Source organism: Microcebus murinus, chromosome 16 (assembly GCF_040939455.1).
Source record: "Microcebus murinus isolate Inina chromosome 16, M.murinus_Inina_mat1.0, whole genome shotgun sequence".
Taxonomy (NCBI): domain Eukaryota; kingdom Metazoa; phylum Chordata; class Mammalia; order Primates; family Cheirogaleidae; genus Microcebus; species Microcebus murinus.
Window position 1 is genome coordinate 25,234,299 of NC_134119.1, and position 17,637 is coordinate 25,251,935.

Sequence of the window (17,637 nt, forward strand, 5' to 3'; positions counted from 1 at the left end):
TCAGGCTTTGATCTTAGCCCTGTAGCCTTGTGTGCGAAGGGCACTTCTCACATTTCCAGAGTGTGGTGGAACCTACCAAGGGGAGGGGGTGTCCTCGGGGCATTCTGCTAAAAGTTCAAGGATGCTAGCTCTCCGATAACTCAGTCTTGTTTTTGTTTGTGTGTGGTTCCTTCTCACTTAACTCCTTCCTTGAAGATTCCTTTCTCAGAAATGCATTTACATTTTTCCAGTGTTAGAACTTCTGACCCAGTTCTGTGGCTTGTCTGTAATACTTGTTTAGGGGAGTAGAAAGCCAAGTCCTTCCAAACACTCATCTTACCAATCAGCTTAGAAAAGTACTTTACAAAAAAGAAATCTTTAAGGTGTCATAGTGCTTTCACTCACTCTTTTTTTTTTTTCTTTTTTGAGACAGAGTCTCACTTTTTTGTCCAGGCTAGAGTGAGTGCCGTGGCATCAGCCTAGCTCACAGCAACCTCAAACTCCTAGGCTCGAGCGATCCTTCTGCCTCAGCCTCCCGAGTAGCTGGGACTACAGGCATGAGCCACCATGCCCGGCTAATTTTTTATATATATATCAGTTGGCCAATTAATTTATTTCTATTTATAGTAGAGACGGGGTCTCGCTCTTGCTCAGGCTGGTTTTGAACTCCTGACCTTGAGCAATCCGTCCGCCTCGGCCTCCCAAGAGCTAGGATTACAGGCGTGAGCCACCGCGCCCGGCCTCACTCACTCTTTTTAGAATTTTTTTTTTTTTTTTTTTTGAGACAGAGTCTCGCTTTGTTGTCCAGGCTAGAGTGAGTGCCATGGCGTCAGCCTAGCTCACAGCAACCTCAAACTCCTGGGCTCCATCGATCCTTCTGCCTCAGCCTCCCGAGTAGCTGGGACTACAAGCATGTGCCACCATGCCCGGCTAATTTTTTATATATATATCAGTTGGCCAATTAATTTCTTTCTATTTATAGTAGAGACGGGGTCTTGCTCTTGCTCAGGCTGGTTTTGAACTCCTGACCTTGAGCAATCCGCCCGCCTCGGCCTCCCAGAGAGCTAGGATTACGGGGCGTGAGCCAGCCCACCGCGCCAGGCCTCTTTTAGAATTTTTAAGTGGTTTGTAGCTAAAATTTTATTCTGTTAATTTGCAACTTTGCCCTTATGGAAGCTTTTGTAATTAATATTTATTAGTGTTTTTTTGTTTTTTTTTGAGATAGAGTCTCGCTTTGTTGCCCAGGCTAGAGTGAGTGCCGTGGCATCAGCCTAACTCACAGCAACCTCTAACTCCTGGGTTCAAGTGATCCTCCTGCCTCAGCCTCCTGAGTAGCTGGGACTACAGGCTATTTATTAGTTTTTAAAAGGATTTACAAAGGAAGCATATGCATGTTGGAAAATAATTTAAGCTTGTCAGAATGCTATAAATTGGGAAAGTCAGACAATATCTTGTGCCTACCATCCCCCTTTCAAAGTAGCTTGATGTGTGTTCTTCCCAGCTCTTTTCTGTGTACACAAATATGCGTTATACAATTATTCTTTTTTTTGAGACAGGGTCTCACTCTGTTGCCCAGGCTAGAGTGAGTGCCATGGCGTCAGCCTAGCTTACAGCAACCTCAAACTCCTGGGCTCAAGCAATCCTGCTGCCTCAGCCTCCCGAGTAGCTGGGACTACAGGCATGTGCCACCATTCCTGGCTAATTTTTTCTATATATATTAATTGGCCAATTAATTTCTTTCTGTTTACAGTAGAGGGGGTCTTGCTCTTGCTCAGGCTGGTTTCGAACTCCTGACCTTGAGCAATCCGCCTGCCTTGGCCTCCCAGAGTGCTAGGATTACAGGTGTGAGCCACCCCGCCCGGCCTTATAATTCCTTTTAATAAAAGTGGAATCATAGTGTATGTATTGTACAGCCTGCATTTTTCAAAGAACAGGATACATTATTAGTTTATTTAACTGAAAGTAAGCCATTCTTTTAAAGTGCTTTTTTATTGTTTTTCATGTTCTTTCCATTATTTTTTATTTTATTTTATTTTTTTTTGAGACAGAGTCTCGCTTTGTTGCACAGGCTAGAGTGAGTGACGTGGCGTCAGCCTAGCTCACAGCAACCTCAAACTCCTGGGCTCAAGCAATCCTGCTGCCTCAGCCTCCCGAGTAGCTGGGACTACAGGCATGCGCCACCACGCCCGGCTAATTTTTTATATATATATTAGTTGGCCAATTAATTTCTTTCTATTTATAGTAGAGACGGGGTCTTGCTCTTGCTCAGGCTGGTTTCGAACTCCTGACCTCGAGCAATCCGCCCGCCTCGGCCTCCCAGATTTCCATTATTCTTGACTAATCTTCATTGATGTCACCTTTGTGCATCCCTTCTGACTTTGTAGATTTTTATTTATTTAATTTAATTTTTTTTTTTTTTTTTTTAGAGACGGGGTCTTGATCTGTTGCCCAGGCCGGAGTGCACTAGTGTAATCATAGCTTGTTGTAACCCGGACACCCTGCTCTCAAGCAATTCTCCTGCCTCAGCCTCCCACACCTGGCTAATTTTTAAATGTTTTGTTGAGATGGGATCTTGCTATGTTGCCCAGGCTGGTCTCAAACTCCTGAGTGCAAAATTGCTTTTTTACGGGCGTTCTAATATGCTATCTTCTATTTTGTGCAAATGGAGAGTGTATTGTTAAGGGAACTGAGGGGGCCGTTTGCAACCCTGCCCAGGGATGTGCCGGAGCCTCGGAGACATCCCTTAAGAGTGAGGAAGTAATAGAGCAAGTTCTAGGATTGGGCGTGGTTGAGTGCAAAATAGACTCTGTTCATGGAGAGTGCCTCCTGCTAGGTTTATGATTAATTTCAATATTAATTTACCATTTGCTTTTCTCTAGCTAGGTCTTGAATCCACTAACTGGAACTCCTCGTGTGGCTTTGAGCTTGGACCTCGGCGCACAAGCAAATGTAGCTCAGCAACTTGGAAAGCATATGGACAGGTCCACGCGGCATCATTTAGGTGCGTCTAAAACACAGTCTCCAGTTGTGTTTCATGATAGAATTGCGCTGACAGCCCTTAAGCCTTAGAACCATTTTGTATTTGACCTCACCCTTTGTACATCTGTACATGTCAGGAACGGTCCAAATGCACAACCTGGGAATAATTGTTAGGTTAATGCTAATGATAAGGTAATGGACTTCTTTAGGCCAAATTCCATGTAAGTAGATTAAACTAGAAAATAAACAGGCACAGTCTTGCCACTTATATTAATTGCAAGGTAGGAGGTAAATATTTTCAGTTTTCTTTTCATGCTTTTGACTTTTTTTATCATTAGCAAACATTTGTTGAGTATTCATTGCCATTGGGACCCACAGTCAGGGTTACCGGTGAGGACCCTGGGGGTAAAGAGATTTAAGAACTATCCCGCACCCCCTTTCCAGCTTTCTCTGCAGTTCAGTGAGACTGAGCACGAGTAGATTACTAAGGAGGATTTATTTTTTTCTTCTTTTTCTACCCTCTCCTTCATCCCAAAGCTTGATGAATATTTTGATTATTTTTGTGAAACTTCTGAGGATAATAGCCTAGTGGTAAGATTGTTGGGCATAGTGCATGAGATTTTAAAATTTTGATAGATATTGGCAAGTTGTCCTACAGAGAAGCTGTAAGAATTTACATTCCTACTGATACATTATCTCAGATACTTTGTCTTATCAAAACTAAATTTATAAATTAAAAAAAACCCCAAACACCGAAAAAGCCAAATAAAATGTCTATTTTTTTGTTTGTTTGTTTGTTTGGTTTTTGTTGGATTTTTTGTTTGTTTGTTTGAGGCAGGGTTTTGCTTTGTTGCTTGGGCTAGAGTGTAGTGGCATAACATAGCTCACACTTCCGGGCTCTAGCCGTCCTCCCGCCTCAGCCTCCCAGAGTGCTAAGATTACAGGTATGAGCCACTGTGTCCGGCCATGTCTTCCATTTTTAAAAGTAATATTTATTAAGGATGGAAACATGAGGAAGAGAGTTCTTTCTGGGGGATACCTGCAAAATAAATGGTCTCCCAACTCTGAATTTCAGTAGTTACCTTTCTGTTTTAATTCACAAATCTCTTTGCTCTGTTAGGTCATAGCTTCTCTCTCAAATACCTGGTAGTCTCCAGTGGGCACGAGTTGAATGTACACATTACCAATTCAATTTAACACATCCTGTTTTCATTTTTTGCCCTGTCAAGCCCATTTCTTTTCTTATTTCTGAAGGGGACACTGTGTTCTTGCCTAGAGGTCATCTTTGACACCGATTCTTGGATTGTTTTCTTTGAAATGACTCCCTTTATTCATTCCTTTTTCTCATTTTGGCACGTGCACCATCCCAGTTGCCAACCCATTCTCCTTGGATTAACATCATAGCCTTGGCGGGGCGTGGCTGCTCATGCCTATAATCCTAGCTCTCTGGGAGGCCAATGTGGGCGGATCTCTCAAGGTCAGGAGTTCGAAACCAGCCTGAGCAAAAGCGAGACCCGTCTCTACTATAAATAGAAAGAAATTAATTGGTCACCTAAAAATATATCGAAAAAGGCCAGGCGTGGTGCCTCACACCTGTAATCCTAGCACTCTGGAAGGCTGAGGCGGGTGGATTGCTCGAGGTCAGGAGTTAGAAAACCAGCCTGAGCAAGAGTGAGACCCCGTCTCTACTATAAATAGAAACAAATTAATTAGCCAACTAATATATATAGAAAAAATTAGCCGGGCATGGTGGTGCATGCCTGTAGTCCCACTACTTGGGAGGCTGAGGCAGTAGGAGTTTAAGGTTGCTGTGAGCTAGGCTGACGCCCGGCACTCACTCTAGTCTGGGCAACAAAGTGAGACTCTGTCTCAAAAAAAAAACCACCAAAAAAACCCCCATATATATATATATATTTATAAAACAAAAATTAGCCGGGCATGGTGGTGCATGCCTGTAGTCCCAGCTACTCGGGAAGCTGAGGCAGAAGGATTGCTTGAGCCCAGGAGTATGAGGTTGCTGTGAGCTAGGCTGATGCCACGACACTCTAGCCCGGGCAACAGAGTGAGACTCTGACTTTAAAAAAAAAAAAAAAAAAAAAAAAAAGGAACCATCACAGCCTCTTGCTCTTTCGTTTGAGATTATCTTGAGGTGGAGGACTACTCCTCACCTGCCCAGAAACTCAGGTTTCGTGCAGCTGTGCTGCATTGACACATGCCTTGCACGGCTCCGTTGGTCTGGAAGGGGTTTCCTTCTTCCACTGGCCCTGAGTGCTATGGTTAGGCTGGTGTGGTCAGTCCCGAGAGACTCATCATGTGCTCCTCCCCACCTCTGGACCTACCTCTGGCCTCTCTTAGGACTTCCAGGGCTGACCCTAATCCTACTTCCCAAAAGTCATTTCTGGCAACTTCAAGCCTGAAGTTCATGTTTCCCGAGCTCATGCATGGCTCAGTGTTGCGCTTTTCTTCTCTTACTCAGCAGTTGTCCCAGTCTGTCCAATTAGGTGGCAAATTGCTTCAGGTGTAGCGTGTTTCCAATTACTGCTTAAACCATTGTCAGCGATCAGGAAACTAGTCGAATGGTTGGTTTCATTCCATTTGCTTTGAGATTATCAGCACAAATTCTAAAATACCAAGCTCTCACTAAACTGAGAAAAGAGAAGGCTTGCTTGTACCTTTCATTTTTGTCATTAAGAACGTACAGGTGACAGGTCAGTCCCTGGCTTTCAGAACTGAGAACACCCGCTCTGCTGAGTGCCTGGAGCCTGCAAACTGAGTGCCTCGTTCTGGTTCAGGCACATTTTAGAAGCTGCTAGAACTCCCACAGATGCAGTGGGACTTGGACATAAACTGGGTCAAAAACTTAAGAGCAGTGAGGAGAAATTTCTGTTTTATTGGTGCCTGATTTCCAAGAAGCCTTGCTGTATCTGGAAGTTCTGGTGTTTTTGGTTTACAGACTCTGTGTGCAACTGACGTCAATGTCTCGCTTTCTCATTACCAGACATGTTATATAAAAATGTTGTGTTGCTTATGGTTTGATCAGTAGCAACAAGAGAATCAAATATTTACCAAAGAGATTGGTTAGTTACGAAAACCCATGTAAACACCGATGGTGATTACAGAGCTTATATAAGAAGGTAAGGAAAGAAGATGGAACAGTTGTATAACGGTTACTATGAAAGAGATTCCAAGCAGATTAGAACAACTCTGGCCTTTTCAACTGGATATTTGGGGGGTGGGGGGGAATCAGCATGTTAGTGTTGGATTAAGACCAGCTGTTTATAAAATGTCTAAGTCATTTGCTGACTTTCTATACAGTCTGGAAAAAAAATCTCATCAATAAACTAGTCCCATGACTTCTAATGGTAATCCTTTTTAAATACAGGTATTATTTTGCTTTAGGTTTTCCATACAAAGCTGGAACCTGCAATTCAGTAGTTATAAAGCCCTTCAGGATTTGAGTAGTGTTTACTCTTGGGTGTGCCTTGTGTTTTGTTTAGTTTTCTTGTGCTGGTTCTGGGCTTCCAGTGAAGAGCCCTGACTCCAACCCTTTTGACCTTTTAGTTTGTGTTTGTCATTAGCATGTGATTTCTGCTTTGGCCTCTCTCACATCTGATTCCTTACCTCCTCCAGTTCTATGTGTGCGAAAAATTAAGTTATGGCATCTGCTCACCACTGTGCAGACTACCCATTGTGTAGGATATTAATTTAGAGTTTGTTTTGATGTTTGGACCAAGATATATGGCCATGTCTGTGTGTATGTGTCTGTGTGTGTAAAATCAAAGGATCAGAAGTTTATACACACTTGGGATGCTCTCTCTTCCCCTCCCCTCCCGCATCTCACTCTGTCCCCTGAGCTGTAGTGCAGTGGCACGATCATAGCTCACTGCAGCCTTAAACTCTTGGGTTCAAGTGATCCATCCCCTGGCCTCAGCCTGCTTAGTAGCTGGGACTATAGACACTTTCTTTAGACTAGTGCTGTCCATTACAATTGTAATGGGAGTTACATATGTTTTCTAGTGTAACAACATGAAAGTAAAAAGAAAGAGGTAAAATTAATTTTAGTAATATATTTTATAAGCTAATATGTAGAAGTATTTCAGTATGTAATCAGAATAACAATTATTAGTGAGATAGTTTACATTCTTTTCTTCTCATAGTAACTCTTTGAAATCTGGTGTGTATTTCACACCCATGGCACGTATCAGTTGGACTGACATGTACCAGGTGCTCAGTAGCCACCTGGGGCTTGTGGCTCCTGTATTGGGTGGCATACATTGGGTGGACCCACATTGCTTTATTTACCACTGAGTAATGTTTTCAACTTCTCAGCTTTGGGATTTTTGGATATTTCGCAATGTAGGCCACTTCCATTTCAGGGACTACGTCATAATATGTACTCATAGTTAGATGATGTGCCTACAGCTCCCCCTTCTTCACCTTTATCCTGTCAAATTTAGAGGTTTTCTATTGCCTGGTAAATGCTTCTGAACCAGTTCAACAAGTAAATTAATTCCCCCCTTCTCCCCAAGAAGAAAAAAATAACATATTTTAAATTAATATACATATTTTAGTAATTTCTTTTTTACCCAAGAATCACAGATATGTTCTGTAGCTTATAATTTTAGACAAGTTAAAGTCTAGGTTTCAATGAATGGGCCTCATGTCTTTTCAAAAAAAATAATTGAAGACCTAGGAATTGTGAAGAAGGATAGTAACTAATGTTAGATAAAAATGGCCTTTGGAAGAGTTGAGATCCATGGATGAAAGGAGTAGAGGACATACAGGAAAATCCTTGCACGCTGTAGGTTTGCAGAATGTGAAGTGCCTGCCTTCATGCCAGCAGGTCCTTGGAAATGAGAGACTTAAGCATCTGGTTACTGGGAAACGCTGGCCTCCCTGCTGCCTCCGGGAGCCATTAGCTATATCCATAGGGTGAGCTTCTGCAGCTTTAGCTTTAATTTCTCTTCTGGTTTGTCCTGCCTGTATTTTTATTTTAGAATTGTCTCTAGACAAAGACTTACAGTTTGAAAAATTATGAAAGAGATACATTATACAAAAATAAAGGCAAAAAAAAATTGCATATAATTCCATCATCTGGAAATAATCACCATTTTGGTGTTTCCCTCCACTTCTGTGTGTTCACACTGAAATGGGATTATCAAGTATGTTTTGTGACCTGCCTTTGTCTCCACTCAGTGATAACATTCAACATGCTGCCACATTAGTTACTGATATTTTAATCCCCACAGTATTCTATTGTAGGGATGTACCTATGTTTAAACCAACCAGTCCTCTATTTTTAGGCATTAATATTTTCCCCTCCAGTTTTGAATTATACTAAGTACTATTTTAATGAACACTCTTATAATGAAAAATTTGAGCCTATTTTAATAGAATAAATTCCTTAAGAGTAAAATTGTTAGGTCAAGCCCAAAGGCTGTGTGTATTTTTAGAGCTTTTGATTGATGATGTTAAATGACCATCTAGAAATGTTATGCCAGTTACTACTTCAACAGTATATTCAAGTGTTTGCCTGCTGAAGGGACATTAAAAAATTAGTTAATTTCTGACTTGTTGTGTGAGTTATAAATTATACATTTTAATTTTATTCTTTCTTGGATATATCACATTTTTTTTTTATAAGAACACTTATACATGATCATATTCCCATAAGTAAAACGGAGACTCAAAATAAAGGAATCTTGGCTGGGAGACTAGCAAGACCCGTGCCTCTACAAAAAAAAAATTAGCAGGCATGATGGCGCATGCCTGTAGTCCCAGCTACTCGGGAGGCTGAGGCAGGAGGATTGCTTGAGCCCAGGCATCTGAGGTTACAATAAGCTATGATCGCTTGATTATGCCACTGTACTCCAGCCTGGGTGACAGTGAGATACCCTGTCTCTAAAAAAATAAATAAAAGTAAAATAAAAGAATCTTGACAGTCTTAGATATTCTTACAGCCAAGTGGATTGCTTTTAAGTGTGTCTGGCTGAGGAGTCCTGAAACCAGCATGCCAGAGAGCTTGCCTTCCTGACCCAGCAGCTTGCTGGATATGCTTTTGGGTATACCGTTTACTCTCTGAACTCTTAGTTTTTGCTAGCCACAATTTTAATAACCAGAAAGATCCAGAAAACATGGATCCCTCCCTGCATGAATTTGAGAAAAGCATAAATTTGCATAAGGAAGGATACTTGGCATGAATTGTGCTCATTGCCTTGGGAACAGCAGAGGGTGCAGTGAGCTGTTTAGATTTGGGGGGTTCTGGAAAGGATTTGCTGAGGAATTGATATTTAAACAGATCTGACATATGACTAGGACTTCTCCAGGTGTTGCAGGATTTCCAGGTAGAGAGAATAGAAGGCTGTGTCCTCGAGCCTTAATTCAGTGAAACCTATCAGTTTTCAGGTCCATACTGGTCTGTGATACCCCTCCTTACCTACATGCCACCCTCTACCAACTTTGTGGCCATTCTTTCTGCTGTATGGATGTTGGCTCCTGGCTTGCCACTTTTCTTTCCACTGTGTCTTCTAGCATCGTCTTTAAATTGTTGGCTTATCTGGCCCCTGGGCCTCACTGTCCCTTCACCTCCATCTTTTGCAGGGAGCTTTACTTCCAGTTTACTCTAGCTCTCCTGGGCCCTGAGATCTCCCAGATCTCAGGGTACTTTTGGGATCTTGAGCTTGGAGAGCTTCCTCTCCCCCAAGGTCCTGTTCCCTGGCCCTTCTTACTGGCCATGGAGTCCACAGGTAGTCACGTGACTGTCATTCTACCAGCATTATGTTCTCATTCTTTTGAGCTGCTCTTGTAACTTGTCAAGCTCCCTCAGTGGCCCAGTCCCACTATTTAGCTTTTATGTGTCTGTCTGTCTCTCTCTCTTTTTGGATCAGTTGAACTCTGCTGGAGCGAAACCAGATAACAAGGTTACTTTCTTTTTTTTTTTTTTTTTTTTTTGAGACAGAATCTCGCTTGTTGCCCAGGCTAGAGTGAGTGCTGTGGCGTCAGCCTAGCTCACAGCAACCTCAAACTCCTGGGCTCAAGTAATCCTCCCGCCTCGGCCTCCCAGAGTGCTAGGATTACAGGCATGAGCCACCGCGCCCGGCCCAAGGTTACTTTCTTGATTTCACATTTTTATTTGAGTTCTGGGCTCAGAACTGGACCTTGATTTTTTTTTTATTTTTTATTTATTTATTTTTTTTTTTGGTAATATCCTTCTATCTTGTTCCTTTTTCCATAGTCATCCCTGTCCAATCCTATACCCAGCCTTTTTACTGTCAACCATGACCTTTACTTCTGAGTTCTTTTAAGAAAAGGAGTCATCAGATAAGCACTTCCTCAACTTCCTGCCTCTTACCTCGTGGTGTGTTACGTAATGATAACTGTCTGTACATGGCTCTGTCCGCGGGACTCCACCGCGGCTGTGAGGCCGTCACTGCGGATGGTCTGTGTGGAACTGTCCTAACACATGCTAAGAGTTTTCCTAACCAAGTTACATAAGAACTGCTTATCGGTCCTTCTGGCTTAGTTCCAACACATTATTTTTTTTTTTTCTTCAGACAGAGTCTTGCTTTGTTGCCCAGGTTAGAGTGAGTGCCCTGGTGTCAGCCTAGCTCACAGCAGCCTCAATCTCCTGGGCTCAAGCAATCCTCCTGCCTCAGCCTCCCGAGTAGCTGGGACTACAGGCATGCACCACCATGCCCGGCTAATTTTTTCTATATATATTAGTTGGCCAATTAATTTCTTTCTATTTATGGTAGAGACAGGGTCTCGCTCTTCGTCAGGCTGGTCAGGCTGGTTTCGAACTCCTGACCTTGAGCGATCTGCCCGCCTCTGCCTCCCAGAGTGCTAGGATTACATGTGTGAGCCACCTCATCTGGCCTAAAACACATGCTTGTGTTTTCACAGAAGATGGGATTTTGGAAGCTGACACTTGAAGGGGGTAGGTTAAATCACCTTGCATGATAGCAGAGCTTGTTTGTTATACGCTCAGGGCCAGAATCATGATTACGTCTTCAGTGGCCTTTCCTTATCTGAAATAAAAACACTTTAAATAGATTCCCCCCTCCCCCAATAGATGATGTGTCTGCGTGGAACAATTCAGAAGGTGCCTGAGGACAGGTCTGGAGAGCTCCCTTCTCTGGAGGCAGTCCTGTTTACCAATGCTGGTGTATTCCTATTGCGTACCCTCCTAGAAGCAATCGTTGGTCAGAAGTTTGTTTTCAATTGTGAAATTTCAAATGTAAAGAGAGTGAAAGAGTGAACACTCGAGTATATGCCAGATGCTTAGATCTAGTAAATCAAAACCGTTTCTTTTTTATTTTATTTTATTTTTTTTGAGACAGAGTCTTGCTTTGTTACCCAGGATAGAGTGAGTGGCATCAGCCTAGCTCACAGCAACCTCAAACTCCTTGGCTCAAGCAGTCCTGCTGTCTCAGCCTCCTGAGTAGCTGGGACTACAGGCATGCGCCACCATGCCCGGCTAATTTTTTCTATATATATTAGTTGGCCAATTAATTTCTTTCTATTTGTAGTAGAGACGGGTCTTGCTTTTGTTCAGGCTGATTTCGAACTCCTGACCTGGAGCAATCTGCCCGCCTTGGCCTCCCAGAGTGCTAGGATTATAGGAGTGAGCCCCCGGCCCAACCTAGGTTTTTCTTATTTAAGAAAATATTTAAGATACCTTCTTTGTACATATGCTAATCTTATCTCCCTTTCTCTTCCTCCCAGAGGTGACTTTGCAGTCCATGTTTATACTTTTGTGTTACATGTTTCTGTTCCTTAAAAATTCATATCTACAATGGAATGTGTTACATGTTTCTGTATCTATAAACCAAAATATATATTGACTGCATGATTTAGAACTTCACAGAAAAGATCTCATGTGGGCTATGTTCTGCCCCATAGTTATAAATAATACCACTGTAGGCCAGGCCCCGTGGCTCACGCCTGTAATCCCTAGAACTCTGGGAGGCTGAGGCAGGAGGATTGCTTGAGATCAGGAGTTTGAGACCAGCCTGAACAAGGGCTAGACCTCATCTCTACTAAAAATAGAAAAAATTAGCGGGACAACTAAAAAAAGAAACAAAAATTAGCCGGGGGTGGTGTCGGGTGCTGTAGTCCCAGCTACTCGGGAGGCTGAAGCAGGAGGATCGCCTGAGCCTAGGAGTTTGAAGTTCCTGTGAGCCAGGCTGATGCCACGGCACTCAGGCCTGCGCAACAAGAGCGAAACTTGGTCTCAAAATAAGTAAGTAAATAAAGAGACAGAGAAAGAGAGAAAGAAAAACAAAGCGACTGCAAACATTTATAGGTTCTTGTCTGAACATAAGTTTTCATTTCGCTGGGTAGATACCCAGGAGTAGTATTGCTGGGTCTTAGGGTAAATGTATGTTTAACTTGATAAGAAGTGACCGAATAGTTTTCTAAAATAGTATACCTGTTGCCAGTTTACATACCCCCCAGGGTATATGAGAGTTCCAGTTACTCTGTTTCCTGTCAGCACTTGGTATTTGTCTTACCAGTTTTTGTTTTAGCTGTTCTTTTTTTTTTTTTTTTTTTTTTTAATTTTTGAACACGGTGGTGGAGAATGTTTTAGCTGTTCTAATAGGTACGGCATACAGTTTTTTTCAGTCCAAAGAATGAAATTTAAAAATCAGATTATATTTTATTTTTGTTCTTCTTGGTCTTGAATAATCTCTTTATTTTTTCTTCTTTAATTTATAATCAGGGCATTGTGTTAGCGTAAACCAATAATGATAAAGGAGTAGTATGGTACCGCATAACATTTGCAGGCTAGGCTAGTAAATCTGATAAATTCATTTTCTTGCTGAGAATTAATAAGTTCATTAAATTATTGAATCTTTGATTTTGTAGTTGGACTTTTTTCATTTTTAATCTCTGGAAAATAAGTTTTAAAACTTTATAGTGAAGAATGGTAGGTCTCCATGTGAATGATGCCACCCATCTACTTTTTTTTTTTTTTTTAAGACAAAGTCTCACTTTGTTGCCCAGGCTAGAGAGTGAGTGCCGTGGCGTCAGCCTAGCTCACAGCGACCTCAAACTCCTGGGCTCAGGTGATCCTTCTGCCTCAGCCTCCTGAGTAGCTGGGACTACAGGCATGCGCCACCATGCCCGGCTAATTTTTTCTATATATATTAGTTGGCCAATTAATTTGTTTCTATTTATAGTAGAGACAGGTCTCGCTGTTGCTCAGGCTGGTTTCGAACTCCTGACCTTGAGCAATCTGCCCGCCTCGGCCTCCCAGAGAGAGCTAGGATTACAGGCGTGAGCCACCACGCCCGGCCTAAAATTGCATTTTAAAAATCATGCTTAGATGGTAAAATGTCCATTTTATTTTTTTGAGACAGAGTCTTGCTTTGTTGCCCAGGCTCCTCCTGAGTCCTGGGACTACAGGCATGTGCCACCATGCCCGGCTAATTTTTTCTATATATATTAGTTGGCCAATTTCTTTCTATTTATAGTAGAGACGGGGTCTCGCTTTTGCTCAGGCTGGTTTCGAACTCCTGACCTCGGCCTCCCAGAGTGCTAGGATTACAGGCGTGAGCCACTGCGCCCGGCCCCCATCTACTTGTGATTCCCCTTGTTACCCCATCCTTGAATGAGGTTTAATTTGAGGATGCTTGTTCCGTGACTAAAAACAGAAGTGCAAATACCACAGGTGTAGGGCAACACTCTTATTTTACAGAGACATTTTCGGCCCACTGCACTTAGACCACTCACTGTGCATGGTGTACTACGGTGAAGGTTCCAGACTCCCGGTTCCGTGCTGTTTTCCCACCGGCCCTCATGTTCCACTGCAGGGTGCTAACCAGGACACACTGTAATGTGAGTCTTGATGGTGGATTTACTTTGATATTCGGATGAACTGTTTTTACCACTTTGCCAGAATTCTGGTGTGTGCTTGTCAGCACGCATTCTGATTCATGCCTTGAGATTATGGGTAAGAGGCCAGTCTTAAAGTGTCTGCCAAAGAAGCCAATTTAATAAGTCTTTGATAGTCCAGGTGAACAATGAATTTATTCATCTCACCTAGACACTTACTTGTATCACAAACCTTCCATTTGGTCCCTCTGAAGGAAAATAACTTCAGCACTCCCACTGCACCGGCAGGACTCAAATATGTACTGATCCAGTATCTCTTTTAAAAAATTTGGTAACTGGGTTATTCCAAATATGTTGCCTTATAGTGCTCTTTTCCTCTTTTCTCTCTACGTGTGTGTGTGTTTTAATACTGGATTTCTTTATTAAAATATGCACATTATAGTTAAATACAATTTTTTTAAAAAGTCAGATTTCTTCTAAAAATGTGAATCTACGTGTGTGTGTGTGTTTTTTTTTCCATGCTAATCTGTTTTGTTCCACTTTTAGTATGTGCTGCTGAAGCAAGCACAACATGGATGTTGTTTTTTAAGGGTATATTTTTTGATGTTCTAACATACCCAGATAACAAAATAGAAGCTTCTTTCTTACATAATATGGCCCCCTTTCCTTCATTCTTAGAGTATTGATTCTTTCTAAAGTGGTTCCTGTGGGGGAGGAAGTGAGGGGACTTCCACTTATCTCGTTGGCCCAAACTGGTCTCATCTACCTGCAAGAGAGGCTGGGAAATGTTGCCTTAATTTAGTTGGTTGTGTGCCCAGCTTAAAACCAGTGATTTTATTAGTTGAATTATTAATTGAGAGGTAAGGACCCTTGGAGATGCCGGGTGGTCTCTGACACCTTTGTTAATTTTTGTAATATAGAAGTTGCCACAATCAATAATCAAAGCAAGTTAGATAGAAAATAAAAATGTGTTTTGTCTACTTTTCTGTATGTTTGAAATTTTCCAAAATAGGTTTTTAAAAACAAATTTATATTTTATGACCAATTAAATCCTACAACGCTAGAGGGTGCTGTTAGCTAATTTGCTTTTAGAATTTACAGACTCCCTCATCTCCATTGTCTTTATTACAAAATCAGGGAAGTTTTCAGCCAGATGATCATAAATCTCTTTTGTTTTCCTCAGTTTCACATCAGTAGGGACACTGCAAATGTCAGTATCTAACATTTATTTGGAAAGGCAGAAGTGGGTAATCACCACCAAGTGTGGAATTTTTTTTAAAAAACCATAATTTAGACTTTGTCTATAAAAGGAAAATATAAATGAGAGATTAGTCAAATTAGATATTTTCAGACACATAATTATTTCTGAAGAATTAAACTTTTCCTCTGTACTTGTCCAAGTTTAACATTTTAGTTGTTTTGCCTTATTTTTTCCCCTGAATTTACTCATCATACATAGGTACTAAGAATTGAGCTATTGCTCATTTTTCCCCCTGATATAATGGAAGGGGCATAAATTTAGACAGTACAGATAAACAATTAAATGCCTGCAATCTCACTTTATAGAGATTACCACCATAAACTGCTTGGTGCATAGCTGTTTATATAATTGCACACGCGTATATTCAACACTTTAAAAAAGTTTAAATGAGGCCAGGTGTGGTGGCTCATACCTGTAATCCCAGCACTTTGGGAGGCTGAGGTGGGAGGATCACTTGAGGCCAGGAGTTTGTGACCACCCTGGGCAACATAGTGAGATCCCATCTTTAAAAAAATATATAAATAAATTAGCTGGACACAGTGGTGCACACCCACAATCCTAGCTGCTGGGGAGGCTGAGGCGGGTAGATCACTGGAGCCCGGAAATTTGAGGTTCCCGTGAGCTATGATTTTGCCACTGTACTCCAGCCTAGGGACAGTCTCTTAAGGAAAAAAACAAAAACAAACACCAAAAATAGGGAGGAGTCATGTGAGTTAGTGCTAGTATATGGGGAGTTTTTTATATGTTTATTTTATAACTTGCTACCTTTGTTAAGTATCTTATTCTTGTGAAGTATCTTATTCTGGTGTTTTTTGTTTTTTTTTTTCCAAACTCGTTATTCTGGGTAGACAGACCCATTACTGTAAATAGTTCTTTTACCTTCCATTTTCCATTAATTGAACTTTCAAACTCTTTCTCATTGAATTGGTTAGGACTTCCATCTAGAGCAGTCTTCTATAATAGTGCCCATCAGGTGCCTTTCTGTTTCTGGCTTAATGGGCACCCCTCAGGGTTTTTCAGATTAAGTATCTCATTGGCTTTTGGTGTAAGATAGGGATTCTTTTTGAAGACATATTTCCTTTTGTGTCTAATGTGTTTTATTAAAAGCCTTTTTGGTTTCTTTTAACCTTAGGGTTTTTCTTCCATCTACCTGTTGATGTGAATTGTAATACTAGCTTTTATCTTTTTCTTGTGCTTTGTCAGGTTTGGTGTCAGGGTTATGCTGCATTTCTAAAATGCTTGACAAGCTCTCCTCATCCTTTTGCAGTGCTTTGGAGCATGGAGAGTGACTATGTCGATGTGTTGAGACATTAGCCTGCAAAGCCACCTGGGCCTAGTGCCTATTCGAGTGGAAGGTCTTTGTTATCCTCAGCCTCTGGAGGCTTAAGAGCCCTTTTGGATATATTAATCAAATTTATCAATTCTGTTGGTCATTTTATAGATATTAATAATTTCTCTCCTTTAATTTCTTTTAACTTTCTTAGTACATTTTGTTGATATATATATATATATATATATATATATATATATATATATTTTTTTTTTTTTTTTTTTGAGACAGAGTCTCGCTTTGTTGCCCAGGCTAGAGTGAGTGCTGGGGCGTCAGCCTAGTTCACAGCAACCTCAAACAATCCTGCTGCTCAAGCAATCCTGCTGCCTCAGCCTCTCGAGTAGCTGGGACTACAGACATGTGCCACCATGCCCGGCTAATTTTTTCTATATATATTAGTTGGCCAATTAATTTCTTTCTATTTATAGTAGAGGCAGGGTCTTGCTCTTGCTTAGGCTGGTTTCGAACTCCTAACCTCAAGCAATCCACCTACCTCGGCCTCCCAGAGTGTTAGGATTACAGGCGTGAGCCACCGTGCCCGGCCTTTTGCTGATATTTTTACAGCGATAATTTCACCATTGATCCAGTGGTTATTTGGGAGATTTAGGATTTTGAAGTTGTTAGACCTTCTATTTTTTTTTGTTGTTTGTTTGTTTTTGGAGAAAGGGTCTCTGTTACCCAGGCTGAGCTCACTGCAGCCTTGAACTCCTGGCCTCAAGAGATCCTCCCAGCTTGGCCTCCCAAAGCACTGGTAATACAAGCATAAGCCACCACGCCTGGCCTAGACTTTATTTCTTGATAATGATGATTATTTTTAACTTTTTGGCATCGTGGTCAGGTGATGAGAAATATGTATGTTTCTCTTTTGTGGGGTTTGGAATTTTCCTTTGGCGCGTGATAGTTCAGTTTTCACAAATGCTCATTAACTATTGGAAATGAAACTCTTATTTTCTTTCTGTGGTTTGTGTGTGGTGCTGTGTTTTTTTTTTTTTTTTTTTTTTTTTTGGAGACAGCATCTCACTCAGTTGCCCAGGCTGCTACAGTGCGATGGTGCGGTCATAGCTTGCTGTCACCCGGAACTCCTAGGTTCAAGTGGTCCTCCTGCCTCAGCCTATCAAGTAACTTGGACTACAGGCTTGTGCCACCACACCTGGCTGGCTAATTTAAAAATTTTTTTTCTGGGGACAGGGTCTTGCTATGTTGCCTAGGCTGGTCTTACACTCCTGGCCTCAAGTAATCCTCCCACCTCAGC

At 41.6% G+C, this 17,637-nt stretch overlaps 1 protein-coding gene across 8 annotated transcripts in view; it reads left to right on the forward strand.

Annotated features, from left to right (window-relative positions):
- The window catches only part of SLC23A2 (solute carrier family 23 member 2), a 135,639-nt gene that overhangs the window by 20,576 nt on the left and 97,426 nt on the right, over positions 1 to 17,637 (forward strand). For 2 of the 8 annotated variants that reach the window (XM_076010948.1, XM_012754967.3), the window contains exon 2: positions 2,863 to 2,980. The exons of 4 other annotated variants lie outside the window; for them this stretch is intronic. The gene's annotated coding sequence lies outside the window, so the exon portion shown is untranslated. Of the gene's footprint in view, positions 1 to 2,384; positions 2,981 to 17,637 lie in introns of those variants that run through there. 2 more of the 8 variants (XM_012754968.3, XM_076010949.1) reach the window with 2 other exon arrangements.